Source organism: Sinocyclocheilus grahami, unplaced genomic scaffold (genome assembly GCF_001515645.1).
Source record: "Sinocyclocheilus grahami isolate Dianchi unplaced genomic scaffold, SAMN03320097.WGS_v1.1 scaffold74.1, whole genome shotgun sequence".
NCBI lineage: Eukaryota > Metazoa > Chordata > Actinopteri > Cypriniformes > Cyprinidae > Sinocyclocheilus > Sinocyclocheilus grahami.
The window spans coordinates 546,890-568,835 of NW_015505253.1; positions in this window are offsets into that span (position 1 = coordinate 546,890).

Sequence of the window (21,946 nt, forward strand, 5' to 3'; positions counted from 1 at the left end):
GTCCTTTGCTGGTTTAAACTGGTCCTTTGCTGGTTTAAGCTGGTCCTTTGCTGGTTTACGCTGGTCCTTTGCTGGTTTAAACTGGTCCTTTGCTGGTTTATGCTGGTCCTTTTGCTGGTTTGTGCTGGTCCTTTGCCAGCACATGAATGCACAAGAATGGCATGTCACGTGTGCTTATACTGCCTATACTATGTTCATCATAAAATGCATTTTTTATTTATATAAATATATATTATATATGTGTTAATGTTTAGATTTGTATTTATGTATATGTATATGTTAATATTAATATAGAACAAATTTTCTTTTTTTTCTTTTTTTGAGCAACTCGGATGGAACCCCCCTGGGAGTTGGTGCCCTACGCAAACTGCGTACTCTGCATATAGGGAGCGGCGGTTCTGTGTACACTATATTGCCAAAAGTATTGGGACACCCCCTTCTAATGAACAGGTTTGACTACTTTAGTAATTTCCATGAGTACAAATCTTAATGTTTAAGCATATAATGATATTCTAAGGAATTGTGTGCTTCTAATTTTATAGCAACAGTTTGGACAGGACCCTTTTCTATTCTAACATGACAGTGCCTCTGTGTATAAGGCAAGGTTCAAAAAGAAATGATTGATTCAGTCAGTGTGGAAGAACTTGACTGGTCTGCAGAAACCCAGCTGAACACCTCTGGTGTGACTTTAAATGCAGACCTTGAGCCAAAAACACCAATGACTGGTACGTATGGTACAGTCATTTTAGACACTTCCAAAATGTTGCAACAGAGATGGAAACAAATTCTTAAATACATAAATTATTAGCTATTTGCCCTTTTATGTTCTAAAGAAGGGGTGTCCCAATCCTTTTGTCCATATAGTGTATGTACAAGTCATTGGTGTTTGGTGTATATGTACTATATACACACACGCATAGGTCTGTTTGTTTGTTTGTTTCTCAATATATTGGGTACATTGGAACATTGTTTTGTTTTCTTGCTGAAAACAATATTTGCTTCAGACCAACCAATACACAACCACAATGTATTACAGCAATACATCATTGGATGATGTCATCAATTTATTATTATTATTTTTAACATAAAAGTTCTCAAACAACCTACCTATTCGTCCCTTTTTTAAATGACACATACTTACTTCTCAAATATGTCTTATAATAACAACAAAAAAGGACTACAACCGGGGGGGGGGGGTATTTATGGAGTTACTACCTGCTTTTTATAGAAAATAGAACTGAAAGACATGCCAAATTATAAAGAATTCCATTAGCAGAGCTATATGTGGGCTAAAAAGGGGGTTTCACCTGACACTGCACCCTCACACACGTTCACAACAGTTAGTTGATCTTCATTCCCAGACCTTTTCTTATCCGTAATGAAAAGATAATATACTCTAAGGGTGTAATCACTTTTTACATCTAAGGAAATACATCAAATGTGTATAATATAAAATGTGACTGTCTATCGCAGGTATATACATCTCAGTTCCCTGCTAAATAAAGAAATGCAGAATTTTCTAGAATTTTCTATATTTGCACAGAGATTTGTGGGAGTAGACCTAAGGTATGTAAACTTAGTCATCTATGTACATATGTCTAAAATAACTGTGGTAAATGTGGCGTGTGTGTGTTCACATAAGAGGCGTAGCAATGGGGCAGGCAAATGCTTGGGGCCCCGCATTTTAAGGAGGCCCCCGAACGGTGACCGTTTAAACCAACAGGAATGTTAATATTAATAGCTATAACACGCAGCGACATCAATCCTGCACGGATTGCAGAGCCCTGCACGGACCTTAAATTTAGGCCCTAGCCCGGCCCACAGCTTATCAGAATTTCCGGCCCGAATAAGGAGACGAGAGCGCCCTCCGGCTTCGAGTATGAATTAAACATACACTGCATGAGAGTGTTAAGTGCTCCAGATATATACTTCTCCTCATTTTGGATACGAATAAAACGTCAGGTCATGCATAGACTATCAATACTGTCTCTTTGAATTTAAATCTAGAAACCTCTATGTGAACACACCTGCCCGAATAAAGTGCGGGGGACGAATTACGTGTATAATATAAAATGTGACTGTCTATCGCAGGTATATACATCTCAGTTCCCTGCTAAATAAAGAAATGCAGAATTTTCTAGAATTTTCTATATTTGCACAGAGATTTGTGGGAGTAGACCTAAGGTATGTAAACTTAGTCATCTATGTACATATGTCTAAAATAACTGTGGTAAATGTGGCGTGTGTGTGTTCACATAAGAGGCGTAGCAATGGGGCAGGCAAATGCTTGGGGCCCCGCATTTTAAGGAGGCCCCCGAACGGTGACCGTTTAAACCAACAGGAATGTTAATATTAATAGCTATAACACGCAGCGACATCAATCCTGCATGGATTGCAGAGCCCTGCACGGACCTTAAATTTAGGCCCTAGCCCGGCCCACAGCTTATCAGAATTTCCGGCCCGAATAAGGAGACGAGAGCGCCCTCCGGCTTCGAGTATGAATTAAACATACACTGCATGAGAGTGTTAAGTGCTCCAGATATATACTTCTCCTCATTTTGGATACAATAAAACATCAGGTCATGCATAGACTATCAATACTGTCTCTTTGAATTTAAATCTAGAAACCTCTATGTGAACACACCTGCCCGAATAAAGTGCGGGGGACGAATTACATTTCTTTAAAATTAAATATTAAAAATGCAGCTAACGTACACAGCAATACAAACAAAGGTGCCTGTTCTCTTTCGTTCTTGCTGTTTGATTGGGAAAAGTTTAAAGGGCGTCGAGGGGTCTTGCCTTTATGTTATCGGACTGAAAAACTATTACTTTGAACTTTTTTTTTATTACAGTATTTATTTTAAAAACATAGAGTGCCTTAAAAATAATGATCACAACACTGATAAAACAGGCTTATACTGATTTTCTCATCCTCCGATTTATAGGCTACTTATCAATCCTGTTTTTATCATCATTATAATTTAAAAAATGAATAAATCCAGAACAGGATTATAATATAATTCTATTTTAAATAAGACAGAAATATTTTTTCTACAACAACAAGTAGTTTACAACAGCAAAACCACCATACCCTGTAAACTCAATAATAATAATAGGCCTAATTTAATTCTGTTTCTATTTTCAGAGTGATTAAGAGGTGCAAAGAAATATTTATTTAACTTTTAAACTTAAAATTGTCTTTTCTGTTCTGTGTTTCTTTTTCAAAACTGCGTCACGGCATTTGCTGCTATCAATACAGAAGCATCCGTTTCAATACATGTCTCAGCAAGGAGCACAGCCCTATTAAAAGCCATGCTCCATGGGCCCCTTTTATACTTTGAGCACCTGCCCTCCAAAGGTCTCTGCACGGCCCTGAAGCATAGGCACCAATTTATGTTTCTGCCCCCACTCTATTCCACTCCAAACCAAATATAAAACATTTTATTTATCATTGTTTCCATGAGCAAATGATAACGGGCTAGGGCTGCGTTTCTCGTTAATGACTGATCTTATGACTTAAGAGCGTTTTCTACGAGTCATTTTACGATCTTTCGTTATTGTTTCACGTGCGTTTCCCAAAAATGCACTTAATGCAATCGCAAGTAGCCGTGCTTAAGTGCTACTTAGGTCAGGTCATGCATAGACTATCAATACTGTCTCTTTGAATTTAAATCTAGAAACCTCTATGTGAAGACACCTGCCCGAATAAAGTGCGGGGGACGAAATTACATTTCTTTAAAATGAAATATTAAAAATGCAGCTAACGTACACAGCAATACAAACAAAGGTGCCTGTTCTCTTTCGTTCTTGCTGTTTGATTGGGAAAAGTTTAAAGGGTGTCGAGGGGTCTTGCCTTTATGTTATCGGACTGAAAAACTATTACTTTGAACTTTTTTTTTATTACAGTATTTATTTTAAAAACATAGAGTGCCTTAAAAATAATGATCACAACACTGATAAAACAGGCTTATACTGATTTTCTCATCCTCCGATTTATAGGCTACTTATCAATCCTGTTTTTATCATCATTATAATTTAAAAAATGAATAAATCCAGAACAGGATTATAATATAATTCTATTTTAAATAAGACAGAAATATTTTTTCTACAACAACAAGTAGTTTACAACAGCAAAACCACCATACCCTGTAAACTCAATAATAATAATAGGCCTAATTTAATTCTGTTTCTATTTTCAGAGTGATTAAGAGGTGCAAAGAAATATTTATTTAACTTTTAAACTTAAAATTGTCTTTTCTGTTTTGTGTTTCTTTTTCAAAACTGCGTCACGGCATTTGCTGCTATCAATACAGAAGCATCCGTTTCAATACATGTCTCAGCAAGGAGCACAGCCCTATTAAAAGCCATGCTCCATGGGCCCCTTTTATACTTTGAGCACCTGCCCTCCAAAGGTCTCTGCACGGCCCTGAAGCATAGGCACCAATTTATGTTTCTGCCCCCACTCTATTCCACTCCAAACCAAATATAAAACATTTTATTTATCATTGTTTCCATGAGCAAATGATAACGGGCTAGGGCTGCGTTTCTCGTTAATGACTGATCTTATGACTTAAGAGCGTTTTCTACGAGTCATTTTACGATCTTTCGTTATTGTTTCACGTGCGTTTCCCAAAAATGCACTTAATGCAATCGCAAGTAGCCGTGCTTAAGTGCTACTTAGGAGTCGCTACCTGTTTGTCAAATGCTGAAATGTCACCTTATAGAATGGCTCGTAATTGTATTAAACACTCGTTTATTGAAATGTTAACATAATGCTGCATTCCAGACAACTCGGATATAATAACAATTACATTACATTACATTATATTACATTTATACGTATAATATTATACTTTACATAAAAATATATGCTACAATATACTTTATACAAAAATATATATTATAGTAGGCTATATAATATCTATACAGAGACGTCATTTACGGGTCCAATACAGTGGTTTTCGTGCACGTCAGTAAGTCATTGAGAGATTTTTTCCCCCAGTCTTTGAAGCATATTTCCTACATTACTTCTTTTATTTATTTTTTTTTTTGGTTCAGTCATTATCCGCTTGTCAAGTGCTGAAATGTCACCTTATAGAATGGCTCGTAATTGTAGTAAACGCTCGTTTATTGAAATGTTAACCTAATGCTGCGTTCCAGACAACTCGGATATAATAACAATTATATTATATTACATTTATACGTATAATATTATACTTTACATAAAAATATAGGCTACAATATACTTTATACAAAAATATATATTATAGTAGGCTATATAATATCTATACAGAGACGTCATTTACGGGTCCAATACAGTGGTTTTCGTGCACGTCAGTAAGTCATTGAGAGATTTTTTCCCCCAGTCTTTGAAGCATATTTCCTACATTACTTCTTTTATTTTTATTTTTTTTGGTTCAGTCATTCAGTTTAGATGTGTATTTCTATTTTTTCTGCCCGTTTTAATTATTTCATTTATAAATTCTTTTTTTATTATTATTAAAAAGTAAACATCTACTAAAGTAGCTTAATATAGTAATAAAGTGTAGAATAAAGTACAATCAAAACTTTATATTATAATCACATTGCACTTGAATAAAGTTATAGGTGTAATCTGCCGATTGTCCTACAGGTGACCGCATAAATCGGTCTTCTTACGATGCACTTAGGGCTTTACGATTACTCCAGAGCACTCGTAGTTCTACGATGTTTTTCAAGTGCTACTTAAGTTACGATGCTTTTGGGAAACAGACCATAATATTAAGATCAGTCGTACGACCGTTTTTACGAACTTCTTAGGCTTACAAAGCTTTTGGGAAACGCAGCCTAGGTTGTCATGCAACAACTGTGCCTTAAATATTTTAACATTCCCATTTTTTACAGCCTAATTAATTAAAAAGGATTGTGCTTGAATTCATTAGGCTACACAAAATAAACAAAACATTCTTTTCATGAGCTTCGCCGCAACTCGTTCACTTGCTGAAATACATAAAATAATTCAATAAATACCTATTTAGAATAGCCACTTAATTCAAATAACTATTAGGGTAATTAATCAAATAAATAACGAGAATTCACTGACCAAATCAGCTTGAAAATGCTAACAAAGATGGATCCGTAATTGAAAGGTACTCTGTTATTGCATCAGTCAGTCACGGAAGTCTGGTGGTTGATGGGCTTCTGGCAACATTATTTTCAGGAGAGAAGACAATTTTATAGATTTGAGTGCACAGGTCTGAGCGTGCACATTCGAGTGAGAGAGAGCACGCATCCTGTTTTGTGCATTATATACTGTTAGATGTGTTTTGTCCACCTTTCATATGCTGTATAATTATATCACTAGGCAACAAAGATACATTAACAACAACAACAACAAAATCTTTTAGAAGGGCCTCACTGATTAATTTTGCCTGGGGCCCCCACTTCATGTAGGTATGCCTCTGGTTCACATGATGTAAATTTTGGGTGAACGTGCAGGGAAATACCTCGAGTCAAACCACAACTCTGGGAGCCACTGCTGTACCTTCAGTGAGCATCTCTTCTGAAGCAGTTAGGTGTGGTGAGTGCTGGCGTTTCTGAGGAACAAGAAACTTAACACTAAAGCTATGTAGTAGGTGGGATGGGGGTGTTTCACAATAAAAAGAGAGTTATTTCAAAACAAAATCTATTTTCTCCTGACAAAAAAAAAATCCATATTCTCAACCTCAAAGAGCTCAGAGCTTCAGAGCTGTAGACAGAGCTGTATTGTTTCACACAATTTAGAGTAAGACCTCAAAGATGGGCAGTAAATGTCATGACACAATGGAACTGGTTTTGAGACGTCGTGCTTTTCACCTTACTAAAGGTTAGATGTAGATGTGATGTGTGTGGTCAGTGACAAACATGTGTCAGTGGCCAGCATTACTCACCCTAGGGGCTACTCATCCCACTTGTGTAGATTGGGGCAGCCCCCCTAAACCCATACTGACCCCAATAGCCTGCTATGGAATTATGGTAGACAACTGTTTAAGACTGGGCTAAAAAGGCAGGTTTAGTCACAGAGTATATGACCTGTATATTTGATTCTAATAAGCTGATAATTATCATTTTGTGGCCGATAACCAGTATAAATGTTGCTTGATATTGATTAAATAGTATTTGTTATTTATTTTATCTAAATAAATAAATATATAAAAACACACAAAAATATTTTTTTTAAATGGTCAAAGTGAATCTGGCAACAGTATGAATATTTTAAACACAAAGTATTAGTGATTTTAAAGACCAACTGTAAGTGAACTTTGATGACAATAATCTAAATGGAAAAATTGGGGAATTGAGCATGATGATGAGTTCTAAATATTCTATATCAGCCAACACAAACAAACAAATTAATACAAATATTAAAAAAAACTATAGATGTAATATGCATCCCTAATAGAAACATACAAATTAAATTTTTTTTATTGGTTGTAAAAACTGAAATAAATATTGTATGTGTGTGTGTGTGTGTGTGTGTGTGTGTATATATATATATATATATATATACAGTACCGTGAAAAAGTTTTTGCCCCCTTCCTGGGTTTTGTTTTTTTTTGCATATTTGTTAACTATAGATGTAATATGCATCCCTAATAGAAACATACAAATTAATTTTTTTTTATTGGTTGTAAAAACTGAAATAAATATTGTATGTGTGTGTGTGTGTGTGTGTGTGTATATATATATATATATATATATACAGTACCGTGAAAAAGTTTTTGCCCCCTTCCTGGGTTTTGTTTTTTTTTGCATATTTGTTACACTTAAAAGTTTCAGATCATCAAACCAATTTTAATATTACACAAAGATAATGCAAGTAAATACAAAATGCAATTTTTAAATGATGATTTCATTTATTAAAGCTGCAGTCCATAAGTTTTGCCTCTTTGTCGTCATCTCTGTTTGAAAACCTGCAATTGCAGCTGTTTGCGGAATTATCTTCCTTGCTTGGGTTGTGTGCCGGCGCGGCTCCAGCGCGGATGAATCTAATGTTTTGAGGAGTATGTTAGCTGAAATAGGCACAAAATTTCTCTAAAACCAGACAGCAGGCCTGCTCAGGATGAGAGACCAATACACTATCTTAGGCTTAAGAGAGAGCACTGATATTAAAAATAAATCTAAATGAAAGCAAATAACTTCTCACCCATATTAATTGATTATGTTTTTAAAGTAACAGTCGAAACTGTGGTATTGTGTAAGAAATGTTTGTTAACCTGGTAAATATCTGGAAAAGCTGTTTGTAATTTAACGCTCAAAAGGTTGTTTGTTAGTCCTCAGGAGATATGCAGCCATTTGTGCACTATTGGATATCAAATTAATAAATCTGTTGTTCTATACATTTTGTTAGCATGTTTAAGTTTTATTGTCATGCAGACTTCGATGACATGCCCACAACAACAATTAATTGTTGCCGCAGTTCATTGCATCAAAAAAAAAAGAAAAATCCAAGCAATCCAAGTCTCAGTCCTCTGTTGGCCTTCATAGTTAACTCATACTGTCTCTTTCCCTACTTTGAATGTTCCTGACTCCCTATGGCAAGCCAATTTAACAGTTATTTGTTAACACCAACTAGTATCTTAAATAATAAGTAAATAAAAATAAATTAAAGAAAAAAATATTTATTGGTAACTAGTACCCTGATGTTTGCTAGTAGTATTTCATCCTCACTAGTTACAGCTGTGCTTTTTCTTTTCATATGTACCGACTAGTCAGGATGGCTACTTTATATACTTTATAGTTTAATTAAACACTTTACTCGTAAGATTAAACTGCTACAATTGGAATCCATATTCAATCGCTACTAAAAAAAAAACTGGACTACATTCTTAAAGCTGCAGTCCGTAACTTTTTTTGGTTAAAAATTATCCGAAATCAATATTTGAGCAAGTACATAACCAGCCAGTGTTCAAAACTATCGCCTTACTTTAGCCCGATTCACAACGGTTAGCTTATAATAATGTTTTCTAATTTGAGTGGTACGGGTAGGTTTCGAAGTTTCGAGGTAGAAATTCGAGCATGCCGCTGCGTCATTACGTCACGACTGTAAACATAAAGAAGTTGTCGCGGCTACTAGGCTACCGCATGTGAGGATCCAGCAGGTGGCGGATCGTTTATAGCCTTTTCTCACAGCAGCCAGAATAATTAAATGTATCATTTTGATGGCGGATTGTAATCCAGAAAGGATTATGGGTTTATGAAACACATGTGAATGAAATTAAATTATATTCCAGTTTTAAATGTGCTTCTGATTACAGATAGCCAGGGATTACACACTATTTGTATTTTAAAGACAACCAGTTCGAAGGGAGCATAATTTGCTTTTTGGGTTAAAAGAATTTCTTAATATGAAATTCGAGTGGTATGACAATTAGAGATTAGACTGTCCAGAAATTGAAATCTACACGCAAATACACACTATATTCACATAGTCATGTAATGCTGATGTTGTTAACATTAACAATTTGAGAATAAAGTATAATAATAATTTGCACGGTTTGATGTGATATGAGCTCATTTAGATTAAACCACCATTGGTAGCGCGATTTATTGTAATGCTTTTTTCCTCAGTTGGTCAGAACAAACGTGGCACATTTGTTAATTAATTGTTCAGATGACAATATACGGTGAAAATTCTTATTTGGGTCATATATTCCAAGACGTAGGCTAGAATCTGTACAAGTACAGTAAATATCCACACCGGTGCAGTGACTGACTGCCACACATACTCTTCAGAACATTAGATTCATCCGCGCTGGAGCCGCGCCGACTCACAACCCACACAAGGAAGATAATTCCACAAACAGCTGCAACTGCAGGTTTTCAAACAGAGATGACGATAAAGAGGCAAAACTTACGGACTGCAGCTTTAAAATAACTGTTAGTCAGGTTGAAAACAGTACAAGTAACCATTGGATTACTAGTATTTGAAGCATAAGTACACTAAAAAATGCTGGGTTGTTTCAACCCAACTTTGGGTCAAATATGGACTAACCCAACTGTTGGGTTAAATTTTTAAATTACATTTTTAACCCAAAAGTTGGTTTAGTCCATATTTGACCCAAAGTTGGGTTGAAACAACCCAGCATTTTTTAGTGTACTTATGCTTCAAATACTAGTAATCCAATGGTTACTTGTACTGTTTTCAACCTGACTAACAGTTATTTTAAAGCTGCAGTCCGTAAGTTTTGCCTCTTTATCGTCATCTCTGTTTGAAAACCTGCAATTGCAGCTGTTTGCGGAATTATCTTCCTTGCTTGGGTTGTGTGCCGGCGCGGCTCCAGCGCGGATGAATCTAATGTTTTGAGGAGTATGTGTGGCAGTCAGTCACCGCACCGGTGTGGATATTCACTGTACTTAAGAATCACAGATTCTAGCCTACGTCTTGGAATATATGACCCAAATAATAATGTTCACCGTATATTGTCATCTGAACAAGTAAGTAACAAGTCTGCCATGTTTGTTCTGACCAACTGAGGAAAAAAATCATTACAATAAATCGCGCTACCAATGGTGATTTAATCTAAATGAGCTCATATCACATCGAACCGTGCAAATTATTGTTATACTTTATTCTCAAATTGTTAATGTTAACAACATCAGCATTACGTGACTATGTGAATATAGTGTTTATAAGCGAGTAGATTTCAATTTCTGTACAGTCTAATCTCTAATTGTCACACCACTCGAATTTCATATTAAGAAATTCTTTTAACCCAAAAAGCTAATTATGCTCCTTTCGAACTGGTTGTCTTTAAAATACAAATATTGTGTAATTCCAGGCTATCTGTAATCATTAGCACATTTAAAACGGCAATATTATCTAATTTCATTCACATGTTTTTTTCATAAACACATAATCCTTTCTGGATTACAATCCGCCATCAAAATGATACATTTAATTATTCTAGCTGCTGTGAGAAAAGGCTATAAACGATCCGCCACCTGCAGGATCCTCACATGCCATAGCCTATAGCTGGGACAACTTCTTTATGTTTACAGATGTGACGTAATGACGTAATGGCATGCTCGAATTTCCCGCGAAAACCTACCCGTACCACTCAAATTAGAAAACATTATTATAAGATAACCGTTGTGAAACAGGCTAAAGTAAGGCGATAGTTTTGAGCACTGGCTGGTTATGTACTTGCTCAAATATTGATTTTGGATCATTTTTAACCAAAAAAGTTACGGACTGCAGCTTTAAGGGAAAAATGCTGTCCAAACCTACCTGGCCCTACGTGAAAAATTAATTGCCTCCTCCTGTTATATCATGAAAGAACTATGATTAACCACATTATTTTAGAAAGCTGAGTTGAATTTCACTAGCCACACCCAGGCCTGATTACTGCCAGACCTGTTGAATCAAGAAATCTCTTAAATAGAACCTGTCTGACAAAGTGAAGCATGCTTAAAGAGCAACATATCATGCCTGATGGCGAGCAGAGCCATTATCCACAAATGGAGAAAACTTGGAACAGTGGAACCCAGAACAACATCTAAAGAACTGCAGGCCTCACTTGCCTCAATTGAGGTCAGTGTTCATGATTCAACAATAAGAAAGAGACTGGGCAAAAACGGCATCCATGAGAGAGTTCCAAGGCAAAAGCCATTGCTGACCAAAAAGAACTCAAAGGCTCGTCTCACATTTGCCAAAAAATATCTTGATTATCCCCAAGACTTTTGGGCAAATATTCTGTGGACTGATGAGACAAAATTAGAACTTTTTGGAAGGTGTGTGTCCCGTTACATCTGGCATAAAACCCACACAGCATTTCATAAAAAGAACATCATACCAACAGTCAAACATGGTGGTGGTGGTAGTGTGATGGTCTGGGGCTGCTTTGCAGCTTCAGGACCTGGACAACTTGCCATAATTGATGGAACCATGAATTCTGCTCTCTATCAGAAAATCCTAAAGGAAAATGTCCAGCCATCAGTTTGTAACCTCAAGCGCACGTGGGTTATGCAGCAGGACAATGATGCCAAACACACCAGCAAGTCCACCTCTGAATGGCTCAAGAAAAACAAAATTAAGGTTTTGGAATGGCCAAATCAAAGTTCCGGACTTAAATCCAATTGAGATGCTGTGGCATGTCCTTAAACAGTCCATTCATGCTCAAAAACCCTCCAATGTGGCTGAATTAAAACAATTCTGCAAAGAATAGTGGGCCAAAATTCCTCCACAGCGATGTGAAAGACTCATTGCCAGTTATCACAAACATTTGATTGCAGTTGTTGCTGCAAAGGGTGGCACAACCAGTTACTAGGTTTAGGAGGCAATTCATTTTTCACGTAGGGCAAGGCAGGTTTGGACAGCTTTTTTCACTTAATAAATGAAATCATTATTTCAAAACTGCATTTTGTATTTTCTCAGGTTACCTTTGTGTAATATTAAAATTAGTTTGATGATCTGAATCATTCAAGTGTAACAAATGCAAAAAAATTAAAACAGAAAGGGGGCAAACACTTTTTCACAGCACTGTGTATATATATGATTTTGAGATCCATCTTTTCACATGGAGGACAATTGGGGGACTCATACATAACTATTATATAAGGTGAAAACGTACTGATGCTCAAGAAGGCAACAGTGCATTAAGAACTGGGGGATGTAAACTTTTTGAATTGGATGATCAGTGTAAATTGTACTTATTTTGTCTTCTGGGAAACATTTAAGTATTTGTCGCTTAAGCGCAGTACCAAATGAAAAAAAAAATATGATATTTTAAACAAAATTAAAAAAAAAATGTACACATCATCATCCTGTTCAAAAGTTTACACCATCTGTAAACTTTCTTCTTTCTTTGCGTGAACATTTGGGCGGCTTTATGCAAATCTTCCCACATAGTGACGTAGGTATGTGGGGGCGTGTTAGAACGAGTCATTTTAGGTAGGTGTGGCTGACTCTTAACTTTTATAAAGAATATCTCTTTGGATTTGAGACTTTAGTCTTTGCAACTTTACAGATCTTCTTTATGCACCAAGAGCTTGTAACACTTCAAAGAGAAAGGAAAAATTGAAATCACATCATATGACCCCTTTAAGTTATTCTTGACTGTGTTGGATTGACTGCTTTGATGCATTGCAATACGGTAGGGCATTGTTTTGATACTTACAATTTATTTTTCTAATTTCATATATATATATATATTATTTTATTTTTTTTCTCAGCTCCAACCCTTATTAAAACTCACCTGCCTGTAGCTTCCTAGTAACCATTCAGACTTTGATTAGCTTGTTCAGGTGTGTTTGATTAGGGTTTAAGCAAAACTCTGCAGGGCTGTGGCTCGCCACCCCTGCTATAGAGCATCAATTGCATGAATGATTGAAATCAAACTTACCACTGGATTTATCAAAATGCTCAAACTTCAGCCTTCGTGTGCTAGTCAAAAAACCTTAGAAGCATGAAACATCCACTTTTCATGTTCCAATCAATTCCCATTGAAAAAAAAACCAAGGTATGCCCAACATTTTTCTCATTGAATATCCTGTTTAACTCAACATAAGTCATATTTTAGAAGTAAAAAAAAGGCTTTTTATGTTGATATTAGCTTACAGTCACCCTATTGAAGTAATAAGCTATTGATGTGTGGTTTTGATAAAGGCTGTTTGAATAATGACTTAACTTTTAATAATAAACAGTCTTTTAATAATAGTATTAAATCCACAGGGGAAAAACACAGGAAATTGTAGGGGTACATGCGGCACAAGCATAAAGAAGATCAGACAAACAACTAAGGAAACACAGGACTTAAATATACAGAGAGTGTAATCATGGAGAACAGAAACAGGTGCAAGCTAATCCGAAATCATAGAAACAAACCAGAACCAATGAAAACAAGACCATGAACCTGACACAGATCTATCTATCAAATCAATTTAAACCAAGTACCAACATGTCAGCTAAGCTCAGGAGACAATTGATCATGTTTGTTGATAAACTGATAAGCCTCAAAAACAGAAAAAATTGACTGACATTCAGTTTATAGTGCCTCATGCAAAAAAAATAATAATAATAATAACTTATAGATACTAATGTTATATTAATAGCGCAATCCCCGTTTCAGATATATGGCATTTCACTTGCAAACTCGACAGGAACTGCATGCCCTGCTCATCACATCCTTTGACCTGAAGATGAGGCCACACAGACAACCTCAAAATACAGTGTGTAAAAAGAAAGGTTCAATTCAGCGTGAAATGGAAAAATTGCATTTTAGTCGTCACAGTTCCCGTACGCCGGTATTGCTGACAAGTAATCAAGCTGGTCTCCAATGGCTTCTTCATCTCGCTGTTGCAAACCCACAAGTTACAGCGAATTTCACGATAAACCACGACTGGAGAGTTCCCCGTTCAAGATTCATTCATGACACATTCAGTGCTCAAAATCTGTTTCTTGTTTTCTCCTTCTCTGTCTCTCTCTAGCCGCTGAAGACGCAGTGGATTACGTTTGTTTCTGAAGGGAATGCGCCCCCAATCTACATAAATGCGTTTGTTCGTGCAAATCATTCGTGATCCAGCTTCACCTCCAGAAGAAGTGAGTGTAAGGTTTTTTAATGAATCTTTGCAAATCGCCTTTCCTAATAATGTGCTAATTAGCAAATTTCATGACGAATGCGGCTAAAGTAAACAGTCCCTCGGAGAGAGGCTCGGAAGAGAGGGGCGGGGTCAGCACAGCAGAGCTCATTAACATTTAAAGGAAAATGCAACAAAACGGCTTGATCTGAAAAGAGCTGTTTTTGACAGGGTAAAAAAGCTGTTTTTTACACTACCATTGAGAAAGTTTAACCAAACTATGTTACAGACTTTTCATTAAAACCCTAAAGAATCATATCAACTTGTGGAAAATGGGCATCGGATGGCCCCTTTAATATAAATATATGTATTTAAAATATGATATATTTAATACACCTATTTTTCATATTAAAAGTATGAAAAAGTGGTTTGAATGAATGATTCAATGACTCACTCATAAATACTTGTTTCTTTACTGGATGAATCAACGTTTTTGTACGAATCTCTTGAATGATTCAATGACAAATACATTTTTAACAATCACTTGTAAACGATGCAATCAACACAAACGTTATTTTATTACTTTCAAAAGTGGATTTGCTCTATTTTGATTACTACCATAGGCATCAACATTTATAACGGAACTATAAACTTTCATCCCAGTATTTCTGTGATAATAGAAATATTAAGAAATAATATTGTGTAGCTGAAAAGACCACTTGTGAAGCTGTTTCTTACCTAAACACTGTTGAACCTTACCTCGCTGTCATTTAGAAATGAGATTGCGGGGGTGTTTGAATCGAGATTGCGATCTTTTAACGATTAATCGTGCAGCTCTAGTACACAACCACCCTATAATGATAAAAATCCACATGCTTGTTTTTTTAATCCCCATAAATCATAAGCAGTGTCTCAGAACAAGTGTTCGTAGAATCCGTAAATTGTGACGTCACATTTTACATGCCCTTCCCACGACTGTTGACGGACACTGCCGTATTAGCAGAGACGCCGCCCTGAGAGAGCCACACACAATCCGCCACATTTATCTTCACGCTAGAGCATTTAAAAGCAGCACTCAAGTAAGAAATGTCTTTTTTATAAAACCTATCGAAATTATTCAGTTCAGAGCAGTAAGTGATTTTCTGTTTTTATTTTATTGTTTGGCTCATATTAACAATGTAGACAGTAGTGTACTGTGTATATTACACTAATGTCACTTAATACACAGATCTAATATAAGCATGCAATATCTTTCCCAGCTGTTTACCTTCACAGACATAACCAAATGTGTTTTTGTAACTTACTGTATGCATGTTTTTAACATAAACTTGTGTGTATTTGACTATTTAATCGCACATAAAGAACTTAGTTTAGTACTCGCATGCCGTGTGACAGCCTCTTTTGGATTAGTTCAGAGATTTCTTAAAATCTACCATCCTCTCATTTAATTGGAAGAAAGAAATACAAATATTATCAATACCAAAGGCCTAAAATTATCACCCACCATGCGCCAAAAGCGAGTAAAAACTGGCATTGATGAGTATATTATTAATAATAAAAACTTTACAGTTGAGTAGCATTATAGTGATTTTTCCTTAATCAGTTTGTTTAATTTTTAAATAATAATAATAATAATGATAAGAAAACATTTTTTTTAGATGTGTTTCCCCTATTTGGTCTACCTGTTTTTAATGAAATAATGACATACAGTCCATGGCCGGAAAATTTCCCCAATACACCAGATGTGGCAAAATGTTAGTTTTAGCCCCTCTTACAACCCTTTCAAGGTGTTTCAATAAGTGAAAATATTATCTAAGCTCACATAAACATGTTAAGAGTCAGAATAAAGGGGTCTACAAATGCAAAACACTGGAAGAAAAAGATTTTAGTTAGTATTTACTAAGAAGTTAGCATCTGTCAGAAAAGTATGGATATACAGGAGAAAAGTTAACTCAAGATTTATAATTGCAGACATAAATCTGAAAACACTGTTCAAATGGTCACTTATGCACAAGTAGCTCAGCAAATTATACAGAACACTACACTTGATGCAGTTTCCTTCAGTCAGGGTGAGCTCTTTAGTAGCATTTGCAGACACAAATCCTGACAGTTTTTAATATCAAGTATTAATAGTAAATTAAAAGTACCGGACCACATGCATTTAAATATACATTCTACATTTAATCCACTTTTCTTTGTTTAGACCTCTGCTAATCCCAACTCTAACCTCAACTGCAAACTGCTCACTTTTTCTCTCCAATTTAACATGCGCACACATAGTATTTACTAAGAAGTTAGCATCTGTCAGAAAAGTATGGATATACAGGAGAAAAGTTAACTCAAGATTTATAATTGCAGACATAAATCTGAAAACACTGTTCAAATGGTCACTTATGCACAAGTAGCTCAGCAAATTATACAGAACACTACACTTGATGCAGTTTCCTTCAGTCAGGGTGAGCTCTTTAGTAGCATTTGCAGACACATTCCTGACAGTTTTTAATATCAAGTATTAATAGTAAATTAAAAGTACCGGACCACATGCATTTAAATATACATTCAACATTTAATCCACTTTTCTTTGTTTAGACCTCTGCTAATCCCAACTCTAACCTCAACTGCAAACTGCTCACTTTTTCTCTCCAATTTAACATGCGCACACACACACACACACACACATTCACACATGCACATTCAGAGATGATGCAGGCTATTTCAAAGTGACTCAGCTGCATGCGGGGTCGTGGTCAAAATCGCAAGTGTGTGGGTATCAATATGTATGTGTTGATGTCCTAGTGTGATCTGTAAACTGTGGCTTTTGTTATTAATGTCAAGCCCCTTAACTCACTTTACAGGTGGTCTCTGCTCTCCTATTGTAGTTACAATGACATTTAAACACATTATGCACTCATCAACGTTTGCTTATCAAGTTATGTGCTGGCAGTGGTTTTGTAAGGCTAGTCTCAGAACAGTCAGCCTTCCCGGTCGTGTATCACCATGTTTAAAATTCTCATGCTTAAAGTTGTGATCAGATCTTATCGGAAGATAATACCCTCAAGCTTATTGTACAGAAGAAACATACTTATAGAGACAAGACTATCATAGAGACTTCAGGGTTGTGCTTTTTTATTTTTGGTCAATTTAACTAAAGAGAAATTCTGGATCTGTGGAAATTACTTACTCAGCCAGCCCAATATAGATATAGTCGGTTGAAATAAAATTTTCCACTGCATTAATCAGACCACCCTTACCCTCAGGCAGTTTTCCTGATTAACACTGAAGTTCACTAGGTCATCAAGTATGTACAGAAATTAATAAACCTCTATAACTGACGTAATCATATATTTGTTTGGTAATGTTTTCAAAAATGTTTACTTAAAGAATGTCTTCCGTTATATACATCTTGATAATTCATCCTCTTTGGAAATAAAACATTTAACATTTTACACAAAGTGTAAGTTAAAGACCTATGAATTATATACTTCTCAAAAAAATTTGTAGTAACTGTACTGGTTAAAGCTCCCATTACATCATCTTTGTAGGCACTAGATAGATGGTGAATGACATTAGGTGGCCTTATTTTATGGTAAACTGACATTTTCTTAAAAAATAAAAAATTCAAACCTAACACATTTATTGACCTAATAAAATCTGTATTGGAGTTTTGCGGCTTTTAGTCCATGAGTAAACTTTAAGCCGACTATCGACTACATAAATCGACTATCCTGAGCTGTGACATCAAAGACTGCAGACAGGGGAAAATATAAAAAGTCATATTTTAAAAGCACTCAGGAACAAGTCACTGGCCAAACATCTGTTATAAAATAAAGAAATATATTTGCAATTTATTTGTTGCTTGACAAAATAAATAAATAAATCGTCAGAATACTAAGCTACTTTTGAATGAATAGACAAATATTGCTTTCCTCTCCACAAAGGTGTAGTTAGAGCATCTACCAGCAGGGGCAACCTTGACCCCTGTCCGCTGTCACCAGCTAGTATTAGCAAGCAGAAAATCCTGGTTCATGGTTGTGATAAACTCCATCCATCCATCTATCCATCCTTGTGTAAGTAAATATGGCATTGAAGCACAAACTGTGCTTGTGAAGCCAGAGGTATTTAATACCTGTTAGCAAAGGATGGCAGATTTTCAACTGTTTCATCTTGAATAGCTCATTGTAAATTAACCCACATTGAGCCTGATGAATACATATAATGCTCACAGAGACATAGGCAGACCCCCAGTGCAAACACATCTAAAATGTGTAACCTTAGTGGTGGGGATATCCTTCTTTAAAAAAAAAACACATCAGAGGAGGAGAGGAGGAGAGGAGCAGAGGGCGTCTTTAAAACGATTTGGGTTCCCTGAGGGGTTTCAGTCATTGTAGTACAGTTTCACTGTGCATCACCATGTTCATGTGGCTATGAGAACCGTTGCGTACAGTATGCAAAACTTGACATTTCTTTCAAAAGGTGGGGGGGGCAGTCTGGAAATTACTGGAGCATTAAAGCTGCAACTGTTAAACGATCTACTAGCAAAGCCCCCAAACAAATACACACCAAACGGTTGGCATTATGCACATGAAATTAGTAAATTTAACTCACAAAACCTAGCCTTAACACGTTCACAAAGTATATATTGTTTGTGATGAGTTCTACGCCTGTTGTTGGCTTAAAAGCTACTCCTCTCAGATGTGGTTTCGTCAAGTAAGTGTTTCCAGAACCTGAGAGAAACCAGATGTAAAATGAAAGTGGAATGTCTATTTTAGTATGTTCGTTGTTAATTGTGTAACTGGGCGAAATTAATGTTTGCAAATAACAGAATATCTACTTCAAAAGTTTTAAAACCTCATGTGCACCAATGCAACGGTGAACAACCAGTACTCGGGTGTTCTCAATGGTGTAGAATGAGTAGGCGGGGAGGGGACTAAAGGGCTGTTTGTCACACTAATAGTTCATTTGGCTAGAAAACATTTTTTTGGAAGGGATTTATTTTGTGTCGTTATCATTATAGATGTGATGTAGACTTCCCTGTTCTCACATAATAAGAATGATTATGTTAAACTGCTTTAAATGACTTTTTTCCACATCAATCTACACTCCATACAATGGCAAAGCAAAAACAGAACTTTGTAAATTTAAAAAAAAATTAAATGAAATTAGTACATTGCATAAGTAACTCAGTACTTAGCTGAAGCACCTTTACAGTCTCAAGTCCTTTTGGGTATGATGGAACAAGCTTTGCACATCAGTATTTGGCAATTATCTGCCATTCTTCACCTCACCTGTTCACTTCTCAAGCTCTGTCAAGTTGCATGGGGGCAGGCAGACACACATTTTCAGGTTTCTCCAGAAATATTTGATTGGGTTCAAGTCCAGGCTCTGGCTGGGCCACTCAAGGACATTCACAAAGTTGTCTATAAGCCACTCTTGCTGTGTGCTTAGGGTCATTGTCCTGTTAGAAGGTAAACCTTCTGCCCAGTCTGAGGTTCTGAGTGCTCTGGACTAGGTTTTCATCAAGGCTATCTCTATATTTTGGTGCATTGAGCTTTTCTACTTTTCTCCCACAGCATGAGGCTGCTACCAGCACACTTTACTTTTGGGATGGTACTCTGCAGGCGATGAGCAGGGTCTGGTTTCCTTCAAACATGATGCTTGGAATTGAGGTTCATCAGACCAGAAAATCTTGTTTCTCACAGTCTGAGGGTCCTTTAGGTTCTTTTTTGCCAATTCCAAGTGTGTTTTCATGTGTCTTCATTGAGTCTGGCCACACTGTCATAAAGCACAGATCGGTGGAGTGTTGCAGTGATGTTTGTCCTTCTGTAGGTTTCTCCTATCTCCACATATGATCATGGAGCTCAACTAGAGTGACCATCAGCTTCTTGGTCATCAGTCAAGGCCCTTCTCCATCAATTGCTCAGTTTGGCCAGGAGGCCAGCTCTAGGAAGAGTCCTGGTTGTTCCAAACGTCTTCCATTATGGATAATGGAAGCTACATTCTTCTGTGAATCCTGTCTCTGAGCTCTACAGGCAATTATTTTGACCTCAGGGCTTGGTATTTGCTCTAATATGCATTTTCAACTGTTAGACCTTTTATTAAGGTATGTGTGCCTTTCCAAATCATACCCATTCAATTGAATTTGCCACAGGTTAACTTCACTCAGAGTGTGGTAACATTTACAAGCAATAGGAATGCTCCTGAGCTAAATGTCAACTGTCCCACATAAGGGTATGAATACTTATGCAATGGAATCATTTAAGATATCATCTTTAATAAATTTGCAAAGATGCTAAAAATGTTATCTGCTTTGTCATTATGGTGTATGGAGTGTAGATTGATGTGGAAAAAAGTAATTTAAAGCAGTTTAACATAAGGTTGCAACATAACAAAACATGAAAAAAATGAATACTTTTGCAAGGCACTGTGTATGTGTGTCCCATTGGAAAAATAGAGAATCTCAAGACTTATGACAAAGCAGGCCTTTTAATTAGGCTGATTTAAAGGAAGTGCCACATTTCATGATAGTTTCCATGATAGTTTAAAGTATTGCACATTATAATTTGATAAAGATCTCCAGCCTCCACTGCAATGACTGATAAGATTATCTCAAATAACAATTTGCATACCTTCGCTTTAATTTTCTTCATGTTATTGTTCTTATCTGGTGGGTTGATTTGCTCATTAACCAATGCCATCAATTTTGCAAAATATGTTTATATAATCAGTGTGGGTACAGAGAGATGCATGTGTAAAGTGATGTTTGTTCAGAGAGATGAGGAGTTGATAAAAGAGGTGAATCTTCAATGTTTTTTCAGAGTTTCGCTTGTGGCCAGAGTGACAGTCCTCTTCATTTCACCTTTTCTTTCATGTTAAACTGGCTGTTTTCCATAACATGATATTTTGTGATTATGGGAACAAGTGTGGGCAGTTGCATAAAAACTGGCACACAAAAAAAGAAACAACAACACACATTTAGAAATAAATAATATTTCCACTATTCTGTTCTAGATAAAAGTTTAGGAGAAGCTTATTAATGTTCAAAAACACCAAAGCATATAAGTATAGTTGCTTACCTCACTCCCATTATAAATTAAGAATTTAAGAATTAGATAGACATGTGAACTTGTGAATATTACTCTGAAATTTTTTTTATGGGATTTACTTAGCTACAATTTTCACTAAGAAATTGCTCATAAATTTCACATTCAGAAAAAAATATCAAGTTACATTGAATTAAATGTGAAATTATGAAGTACAGACTTAATTAGTATTTTTTTGTAAAACATATCCCAGTAATCCTTTGTTTTAATTACAATCGAAAAATGTTTTTTTATTTACTTTGAAAACTATTTGTTTCAGTGTAGCTGAAAATTAGTTACAGTACATTTTCATGTCCCCATCATAAATGTCT